This window comes from Amblyomma americanum, chromosome 11 (genome assembly GCF_052857255.1).
Source record: "Amblyomma americanum isolate KBUSLIRL-KWMA chromosome 11, ASM5285725v1, whole genome shotgun sequence".
In the NCBI taxonomy this organism is placed as follows: Eukaryota; Metazoa; Arthropoda; class Arachnida; order Ixodida; family Ixodidae; genus Amblyomma; species Amblyomma americanum.
The window spans coordinates 4,986,923-4,997,370 of record NC_135507.1 but is presented as its reverse complement, the minus strand read 5'-3'; the positions used below and the strand labels follow the sequence as shown (position 1 = coordinate 4,997,370).

Here is a 10,448-nt window from a genome sequence, read left to right as displayed (position 1 = left end):
CTTAGACCCCATTGCGAAGAGGCTGTTAAACGAGAGAAGGGCTCAAGCAAACACTTGACAGATCCTTGTTAGTCACGTGGTCGGGTAGTCACTCAGCTGCGTTGCTGTGTCCTCTAAAATATGATACATTCCCGCAGGGAGTATTGGCTACACAGGGGAGATTAGCCCCTAACGTTACAGACAGTTGTTGTTGTTGTTGGCCGTGTACTGTGCGATGTCAGTGCACGTTAAAGAACTCCACGTCGTCGAAATTTCCGGAGCCCTTCACTACGGCGTCCATCATAGCCCGAGTCGCTTTAGGACGTTAAACCCCCATAAACCATAGCATGGCACATACCCACAAGGGGGAGCTTTTAGATGAACCGTTAATAAAGAAAAGGAAACAGCTGAACAGTGAAGCGAGCGGCTCAAGACCGCCCCTTTTTCGAAGAGGTGGAAGTTCACAGCACTACAACATGGCTCGGTTTCGTTCCTGGTATGCGTCATCCCCTGAGTACAACAGCAGCCTGGTGGGGTGAGTAGCCCTCATTGTAAGCTCATGGCTGCAGCCCACTTGCCAGTGGCCAGCGCATCAGCCGCCTGGTGAGGACTTCCCGCGAGCGGAGGATTACGCCAGGTTTAGGTTTCTCACGGCATAGGGTTAACATAATTGTCGATCCTGGTTGGCGTATATGCGTATCTTGACCTCCACTGGTGGCTGCCCGGCAGCCTTATTAGCGGGCCCAATCCATTTCCCTCGAATCTTTCGCCAGAAACGGAATTAGCGTAATTCGAGTGGTGTTCATTGCTACTCGAGGTAAAGCAATTAAAATGGGAATGTCCAAAAATTTTCGCGAACACCTTGGAGCCCCGCCTAGCCGCCATTAATCAGTGGCGAGGCAATTTAGTAGCATGGTAGGTAATAGCGCAAGAAAAGGCTCTAACTACTGCAATTTATTCTTTTATTCTTGACGGGCTACTTTGCACTAAAAGAATATTAACGTACGGACGGTTCGTCTCCTTTTGTAGAGGCGCTGACACTCACGGTTCCGGTGCTGATATTGTTCCGACGTATACGTCGCCTCATAGAGGCTGATGGTTTCTGTGTGACCGCATGTTCAGTCAGTTTGCTGGTTCCTCCTGGCCAGGTGCACTAGCACCGCGCATTGGGTGCATTGCATGTTAGCTTGTCTACCACTTCGCCCTATAGCCAGATGCATTCTGCAACTCAAAGACCCAATAGGAGCTCACTGCAGCATTTTCACTTGTGCCGCCACTGTGCCCGCCCTCCACTACAGCGTCCCTCATAGCCTCCCATAAACTCCCATAAACCAAACTTATATCAGGACGGTAGCAGCTGACGTAAAAAATAAGTGTATTTCCTAAAGTGCATTCGAACACAACATGTGCATTTCCTTCTATCCCAAACCGTACTGCGGTCTTGCTCACCTCGACCAATCCTCAAATTTGTTTTTTGCTCATTTTAACCCATTAAGGACCGGTTTCTTTTCTTTTGGTTTTCTTGACAAAAATGTTATATTTGAACTTAATTCCATACACATAAGACCCATGCAAAAAGCTATCGCTATTGTGTTATTAGTTTAGAAAATATAGCCCGTGACCATATGGTCACGCTGGGCCCTTATGCTACAGAAAAGTGCACGGAGTAACAAATGTTTATTTCAAGTGGCGAGAAATGACAAAAAACATACTAAGTGAATATTTGGCCACTTATTTAGCGTGGTACGGTTTAAAGCATGGGATACACATGCCAATGTCACACTTTGAGCATTGTGTGCGCACCGCGCTGTTGCAATTGTCCCCAGCGCACCTTCGCCTCTTGCTATTGGGAACCGGTGCAACAAAGTGGGTCGCTTGGTCATACCGCGCACCAGTCAAGACGTCACCAGTCTTCGGGGTTCTTCGTCGACCAGGTCCTTTCGGTTTATTGTCCCATCGCATCAGATAACTTTGTGCGATTTGCCTACGGAACTCAAGCTGAGTGACGTTGGACCCTGTGCTACGAATAAGTGCCCAAGCATTGCTGATTGACACATCGCAAAGCCATGTGAAGATCGGCCACACCATTTCTTGCCACGGATTTCGATCCTGTAGGCACCTACGTTCGCATCCATCTGGTCTGTAACTCCCATAAAGCTGTTGTATTGAGCGAAAGTATTTGGACGGGGTACTTTGCTTCTTTTCTTCTGAGCACGGGAGTACCTGTCTGCAGAAGACACTGGCTCTACACCGTGTATGGTGCTCGCGATGGTTACTACGGAATTGTCCATCCAGCGGACGATTATTCCATCGTCGCTCAACACGTGCTCTTCGTGTCCGCGAGGTCGGCGCTTCACGAAATCCGGTCGAGCGATAGGGCACTCTTTCGGAACACGGTTCTGCCTCACTGTGCCCGTACCTTCGTAGCCCTGTCCCTTGAGATGCCTAAGTAGAGGGATGCTCGTGAATAAATTGTCAAAATAGAAAAAGAATGGAAGATGGTGAGCTTCTGCCGGGAGTTCATCCACCATTTGAAGTGGCGCCGCAGCTTTCCCAAAGTCCTTTTCATATTTTGCAGATCTCCCTGGGTTCCCCTGCTTGTCTTGATACACTTCAAAGTTTACAAGGTAGCCATTCTTGGCATTTAGACACCAAACTTTATATCCGAAGCGAATTGGCTTTCCACGTATGAACTGTTTACAGCCATGGCGACCGTAGTACTCAATCATACTTCCGTCATAGCTAAAGTGACGCACAGGCTGAAAGTGCTTCAGAAACCTCGCTTTCAACAGTGTCATCAATGGGCGCAACTTTGATAACTTGTCGCTCAGTGTCAGGCTCGCGTTGTCCGCACAGTGCAGAAACCTCATTATCTGTATGAAGCGGTTTCTTCGCATGGCGTTGTAGACCATTGTGTTGCGCATGTCCGTGCCGCTATCCCAGTAGCACTTTTTTCCTGGTAAGCGGGTATAGCCGGACAGGACGAGGACTCCGATAAAGCATCTCATTTCTTCTGTGGTGACCTCCGGATCAGGCATATTCAAAAATAGCGCGTATTTTCGTGTTTGCTCAACGAGCAGCTCCACTACGGCTTCATCGAAAAAGAATTCGAACAATTCCACAGCGGAAATGTCCCTGTAAGAGGAAAAAGTTTGGGTCGGGAAATATGGCAGGACTCTTTTGAAGATCCCCCTTCTTCCACTTCGAAGTCAGAGGTAATTTCGCAGAAACGCCTGCATCTACGAGGTGTTCGATGCTCCGTCGCCTTGCCCGCCATGGTCGTCATCGTCGTCGTCGGAATCACATCCACCAATGCGGCGTCCGTCCGTGAAAACAGTTTCGGCTCTGGCTCTCAGCTGCCTCCCACTCAGATTGTCGATGAGCCCGCCAGAGTCCTCATCTGCGGAGTCCTCATCCGAATACGTGCTAGCTTCTGGTGGTTCTATGTAAATTGCTGACACGTCGTCATCTTCTTCTTCGAGTATCTTCGCTATTTCTTCCAACGTCAACCTATTTAGACAATAATGCATTAAATGAGTATTGCGGGAACAACCTTGCCACAGTGCGAGTGAAAAGAATGCAGATATGAAAAATAAAAAATTTACGGAGCCCTAAGGCCCAGCGTGACCATATGGTAACGCAGCAAAACATGCGCTCTTTCGTTCATAAAACAAACATCAATCCCTCTAAAACGCTCACCGGTGGTCGCATATTCAAAGGGCTACACGGAGGTAAGTGCATCCTCCTATTGCCTAGAGGAACAGTGCGAAAAACACACTTACCCACGGGAGCGTTGCATGGCGACGCACCTCTCACAAGAACACTATTTCCCGCCTTTTGGAGCAGCTGACACAAAACATGGACAGCTCGTGACGCCTGGCGACCAATAAAGTAAACACTAAGCTTTCAAACGGTGTATAGGAGGAGATTTTGGCGCGGGTTTTTGAATCTGTATAAATCGAAATGCTTCTTGCATACTAGCGTGACCATATGGGCACGCTGGTCCTTAATGGGTTAACTCGGGACGAGTACGCCACCGCGGTTTCAAGCTCTAGTTATCTCGGATCTCTGCGGTTACATCGCGCACGAGAAATTCGACAGCCTTAGGCCGGACATGGATAGGACTGACCATTTCTCTTCCTTGCATGAAGGTACGTCAGGAGCAACCCTATATTGTAGTCAGCTAGCTGATAGGTCCAGCCGTGTCTTCTTCCAATCTTCTCTGACAATTTTGTGCGGTCCCGAATTAAACAACTCTCTCAGCCTCCTCCACTAATCCTATTATCTCCTTTTGACATATTTTCGCTGTTCGCAACTCCCAGAAAATCTTGGTTCTCATTTGAAGGCCTTTTGGGGTTGGGGTTTGAGAGTATTTCATATTCAGTTTATTGAATAAAATTATTAAAATTTATTAGAGTAAAGTTTACTTTGATTTGCAGACGGTAATGGTAACGGTAAGTTCTGTAGTTTCCATGCGTGGCGCACAGCTGCAAATATCTGCTGTGCCGTCAAATTTTCCTCGTATATTTTCGACGCTCAAGCAACCTACCCAACCATCAAACGGTAAACGGCTTCCCCTAGCATTTCCTTTATTTACTAAATATTTCAAGATTATCGAACATTTTGCTTCTAGCTTATCCTGGTATCTTTTCCTTTGCTTAGACACTTGCTTTTACTCGCGAGCAATGCAGCTGTTCACTATAAGATCGATACAACTTATACAACCTTAACCTCCTATGCTATTTATCCGTGAATGACACGTATTCACCTACCTGATATTTCAGGCGCTTCATATTATGTGTGTGCAGGGTGATGCCTCACTATTTCTTTTGATTTACATTTCGAAACATAACGCTGCATTGCAAAAATTTCAGGGCTTCCTGTATACGCGCTGAAATTCTCTAATGTCATCATCTGTACCTTGCTTTCTCGATTCTACTGCAAAACCCTCTAAAACTTGGTACGCGCTGACCGCTTTCCTAAGGTGTAGTTTTCGGCAGTTATATTATGTACCATTTTAAATCAGCATATGCCATTTAGCGTTATCAAGTGGGTGAGTAAAACTTTTATTGTCCTACAGAAGCGTTACCGAATATCTTTTTTCCCGACGGCAAAGTGCTTATATATGAGCTTACTCTTCTACTCTTACAGATTAAGAGGGCGTAACTGCGTACCGTCGCGTCGAGTCTGCCACCCGGATCACTGGATGCCAAAGTTAGGTCAATATTCAATGCTGCTTCCATATCTCGCGAGTGTTAATGCACGCGGAGGGCTCGACCTCCATTGAGACCATGTCAGTTGTTTTCTCGGCAGGCAGCATCGTAAGTAAACGCCCTCTGCACTGAAAGCGCCCTCTGTGATATCGACCTGAAATGGACTAACTCGTTTCTCCCCTGCGCGCGCTGCGTCGCTGCTGCTCTGCGCCCGGCACCCTCACGATTGGCAAATGACAGGGCTTAACTTCAGAGGGCGCTTCCTCTCAAGTTAAAAAACACCATAGCTGAACGGTTAAGGTCACGAATAGGCTTTTCGCGTGTGTTAACTTGAGAGCGGCGGCTCTGAAGACAAAATGCTAAGCTCTGTTATTACGTAAAGTTGACGGTCCGATTGGACATATTTGTCCCAAGCTGGCAAGTCGCTTCTCTTAAGTTAAGCGACCGATACAATGGCGGAAATCTTTGGTGTATAGGTGCGCCAGGTATATTGGCAGTCTCGGTGTGCCATTCTTTCTTTCTAGAAATTTTGCTAGAGCTGTATTGCGTTGGATGATGTTTTTTTCATAGCATGCCCATAAAGCGCGCCCTGTGTCATCGACTCTGACGCAGAAGAAGAAGGGAGACCGAAACCTGGGAACGGCGACGGAAGTGAAGACACACTGCAGCCGCCGCAATCACCAGAATCTACTGCAACGCAGCAACCGCCACAACCTGAGCCTCCTTGCGAGTGGTCGTACGAAGGTAATAACCGCCTAACATGTGGGTGTGCGCTCCGATTTCGCCGTTTTTTTTTAACTGAAACCGTTTTAGGCGAGAGCATAAAACCCACACCGGAGCAAAAACCTGCGTTGTCCAGAAAAATTCTGATTGGCTGGTGGGCAGTGACATCTTCCCCCCGGCAATGCCCATTGGCAGCACGGAAGTAATGTCACCACATGGGCAGTGACGTCACTATACCAGGTTTGTCTGCGTGAAGCCGCGGCAGGTGGTGTGCGGGAAGAGCTCTGCGAGAACAACCTGGGTCTCACAGGTACCAGCGCTCACTTCCAGCAAACGTTCCATCAGCTTCGAGTACTGTCACACTGCCACTATACGTGATGGAATTAGGCGTCCCACTGTTTGTTTTTTTGCGATTACACAGGCATGCACAAATCGACAGGAATAATTGTTGCCTTGAGTTTTATATGTCGTCAAAGCCTAATACAGTATCATCATTAAAAATCGAACTAGAAGGGGACTAGAAATAAATTCACCTGATACACGCCATGCTGACAGCACTAAGCCGCCGGTTCGAATAAACCGGAAATTTGAATGAAGCGAGTTAACGAAATTCCACTGCAATCTCTCTGCGGTTTGTGCTACGTTGAAAACGACATTCAGCTGCTGCCAGCCGAGTAGGTGCAGATATGTACTGGCGATTTGTGGGATGTGAACAGCCTCAATAGGAGACGGAGGCCATCATATAACGAGGCGACGTCCCTCTTCCCACGGACTGCTAGGGTTTTTAAGCTGCCCCGCAAAAATTTAAGGATAACTACCCGTATAACACGCTTGGAGCTATATACATTTGGTTTAATGTGATTTTCGCTGCGAAAAGCTACGCACAAAAGCGCACCTTAGTGTAAGTTTTTTTTCAGATGTTTTTCGCCACTATACAATACGAATGACTCGGTCTATAGACAGGTTTGCTCAGGAACTGAAGTGTCAGTATTAATGGGGAACGACCTATTGCCAGGCGGAAACATTTCCCGAGTTGTGTGTGAGTGTGCGGGAAGTACTGGCTGTGTTGAGATATTTGCAAATGAGGACCACGATTTTCTTCTCCTTTGACATCGCAGCGCTACGCGGAAGGTGTCATTTTTGGGATGTGTAACGCTCTGTGAATTATAAGCGGCCTTGTTGTGATGTTTAACAACAGATGGCGCCACCCTACCATTTATCACACAAGGGACACTCGGGACCACTCTGAGCAATTGTTCTGAGCAAAAATTTCTTCACTGGCTCTTTCTGGCTGCCTTGCCACAGTTTTGAAGTTAATGGCAATACAGCGTATCTTCTGGGATCCGCCCCTAAAGTCGAGTTAGACGCATGCATTTTACTTTCTAAACTGGCCGGTGACTGCAATACTTGTGTTTCGTTTTAGAGCGAAAGCTCTACTTCGCGACCTAAGCTGCAAAAGCTGTTTCATCGCTGAAGCCTAACCTTGAATTGACCTTGTGAGCCTAATGAAAGTAAATAAATAAATTAAAATAAATATTCCCGCTGTAGAGCTTTGAAACCGCGGCGGCGCGAACATATCAGCTTCGCTGGCCTGTGCTCGCGAGCACTAAATGCCATCGCCGCAGCCGATCACGACTCGTGTTAAAAACAGCAACACAAACACACAAACTCGTGCTGTGCTTTGCACGTCGTCGTCTTCTACTAATACTACTATCGAACTAATATTGTCTCCAGACCTGCCAACGACCCAGCAAAGTAAAATCATGAGCCAACCAGGATAAACACATGCTTTCGCACGTCTATTTGGTTCGACTGCGTTGAAACCCCACCGCTTTTTTTTGTCCTTTCTAGCTTATGATATCTCCGTATTTAGCGAGAGAGATGTCTTTTTGATTACAACATGGTGCCTTATACACAAAGGGCGACAAGCAGTGAAGCACGCCGTCTTCTCAAGACACTGCGTCCTCACCGTTCGAAAGAGCTCGTTCTTGGTTTGCACTTGTGAAGTTGCTGCGCTTGATGACTTCGTAAAGGCCGACTGGGTGGCATGCAGAATGAGCGAGGCTTCTAATTCTTATACCTCGACAGCAATCCCCGTCATCGTTTCTAATTTCGAGGATACTTCCCTTCGAAGTAGTATTAGCTCGAACGCAAGCGATGACCCGATAGTAGCCGGTGAAGAAATCGCTTGACGGGGTTTGTAAATGCCCAGATTTTATCGAGGGTGGTCGTTACTTTTATTTATATTTTGGTTAATTTTGTAACCTTATTCAAGCGCTGTTCTCGGCCAAAATGATACATTTGCAATCTCTCACATCTAATCTCTCAGCCCACTGTCAGATGGACCAAGTGTTTTCTCTTGCGGTCCCTTTGTTTCCAGGCCATGGATGCAATGCCATTCCTTATTAACTTCGCTGTTTCTTTGACACGAGTACACAGTCTGTGTACAAATGCGCAGACCTCAGTGCTCCCCGGTTACAGAAATTTCTTTAGACAGTCTAGACTTGTTCTCAGTAAAGGCTATAGTGTTTCTATAGACCATGTTATAGAGTCTATAGACTGCACATCTTTATCACCATACACATTCAGCAGACTTTTATCTATACAATATGAGAGAAAAGAAAATATCTATAGTAAGGCAATAGATTGTATGAGAAGCCTACAGAAAGTATAAATACTATTTTTGTACTTCTGCCCAGGTTCCAACGCCCGGTGTACCCGAAGAAGCAAAAATGAACACCAGTGAAGTGGACAATGCGTTTAAAATCCTTGTAGACAAAGTCAGCGCCGGGGGCTTTTCCGCGGAGGTAGATAACTTATTTCTTTATCCATGCAGCACGTTTGTCCTGGTTGCGTAGCGCTTTTTTTACAACGAAAGCATTACACCACAGAGAGAGACATTAGGATGTTAAGAGAATGAATTTGTAAAGGATTTCCTACAATATACCTATAGTCAGACACATCTGAAGACAGAAGTAACAAATGCTCCTCAAAGGAGGCCCTCCAGCCAATGATGTGGACGATTTTCATGACGTAGTAGTTAATCCGATTAAACTGTGGTTAATCCCCTTACACCTGCCGCCCTCTGACGTCAGGGTACTGCAGGTCCAAGGAGATGAACCTCGACATCGTGAGAATCGGTCGACGCCACTGGCTGAAGGGCCTCTTTTTTCTTCGTTCTCAAGTTCTTTCCGGCTATAGCTGGTTGAATTTGCCTCCAGAAGCCACATTGAACGTAATCTTTGTGAAGAATATCAGGAGGCGGACAGAAAGGAAGACGCAACACGGTTGTGGATTTTAAACTGTACCTTTTCATCGAAATATATGAAGTGCGGGAACTTTGTCCGGATATGTGGTTGATATTTTTGAGAAATATTCACGAGTACGGTATGACTACTTTGTTGCCATACACTCCTGCAGCAGGCTGCGGCAGGTTTTATAAGCATGGCCGTTGGCGCGTCCGATATCCAACCTAACAGTCCTTGCTTTCATTCCACGGAGGTACTCCTGTGGGTTAGTTTTTTTAACGCCATAGTGTTAAGGCTCCCGTTCTGCGGAAAATCTGGCGTCGTTGTCGGCGTTGAGCGAAAAATTCGCGGAGAAGAAATCTAGGTGCGCCCCCTAGGTGACGTGACCTTATGCCGTTATCACAACCTGCCTACCGGATTGTGAGCAAGGTGGCCACTGTAGCAGATAGCAATTAAATTAATGGTTGGTCGCGAGAGGTTGTTCGCGAAGGGCAAGTTGGGTCGCACAAGCCCCACCGGTGACAGCACATGCCATCGGAGATCAGTGGCGCATCGATTAACCACTTCACCATTGCACTAGGAATGGCATGTGCACTCACAAAATTTATGAATGTAAAGCCGAGAATGACCAGTTCGCATGTATAGGCATTAGCCCATTAACGCTATTGCGTCATACCCTTAAGCGAAGCTAAAGTTTGCCTTCCAATTCTCAAATTTTTTGGTTGTAGGTGCGAATAGATGGATAAATTTTTGTCATCTCTGAATCAAGGCAACGGCTAGCTCCACCTTTACTAGCAAATTTAAGAGGCGATCCAAACTTTTAAAACTTTCAGTCCCAATATGGTTCTTTACCATTCTAAGCTGATCCCTTCCCTTGCTCTAACTCTAATATTTTGATTTCTCTGGCTTTTTGTGCAAATTTCGCTGTAATATAGAGTGATTACTCGCTGGTGATTCGCCTTTTTCACAGTAAGTGGCGCCCTCTGGGCAGTGGCGAAAATTCGTCCCCTAGTGCACAGCCGAGCTCGAGCAGCGGCGGCGGCGCCTCCTCGAGACCGATCGTGGCTAGTGGTTGAAATCAAACGCACGTGGAAGACGTAGGCGCGATCTGGTGCCACGAGGAGCCAACTGCGCCAACAAGTGGCCGTGTGTGCTTGACAGCTGGCGCCATCTGTCATGTGCGAATGTCACTAACATGAACTGTGCATGCGCAGTGGAGCTGGAGGAGAAGAGGCGTGCATTCGCAGAGCGGCCTTGTGAAAAAGGCGGATTCGCAGTAAGCATT

The 10,448-nt window shown here is 46.9% G+C and overlaps 1 long non-coding RNA gene across 1 annotated transcript; it reads left to right on the top strand.

Annotated features, from left to right (window-relative positions):
• Positions 1-425: 425 nt before the first annotated feature.
• LOC144110441 (uncharacterized) lies at positions 426-8,979 on the top strand. The gene is made up of 4 exons (XR_013309841.1): positions 426-582; positions 5,131-5,198; positions 5,805-5,936; positions 8,615-8,979. It is a non-coding gene; the product is annotated as an uncharacterized LOC144110441 (long non-coding RNA).
• The last annotated feature ends 1,469 nt before the right edge of the window (positions 8,980-10,448 follow it).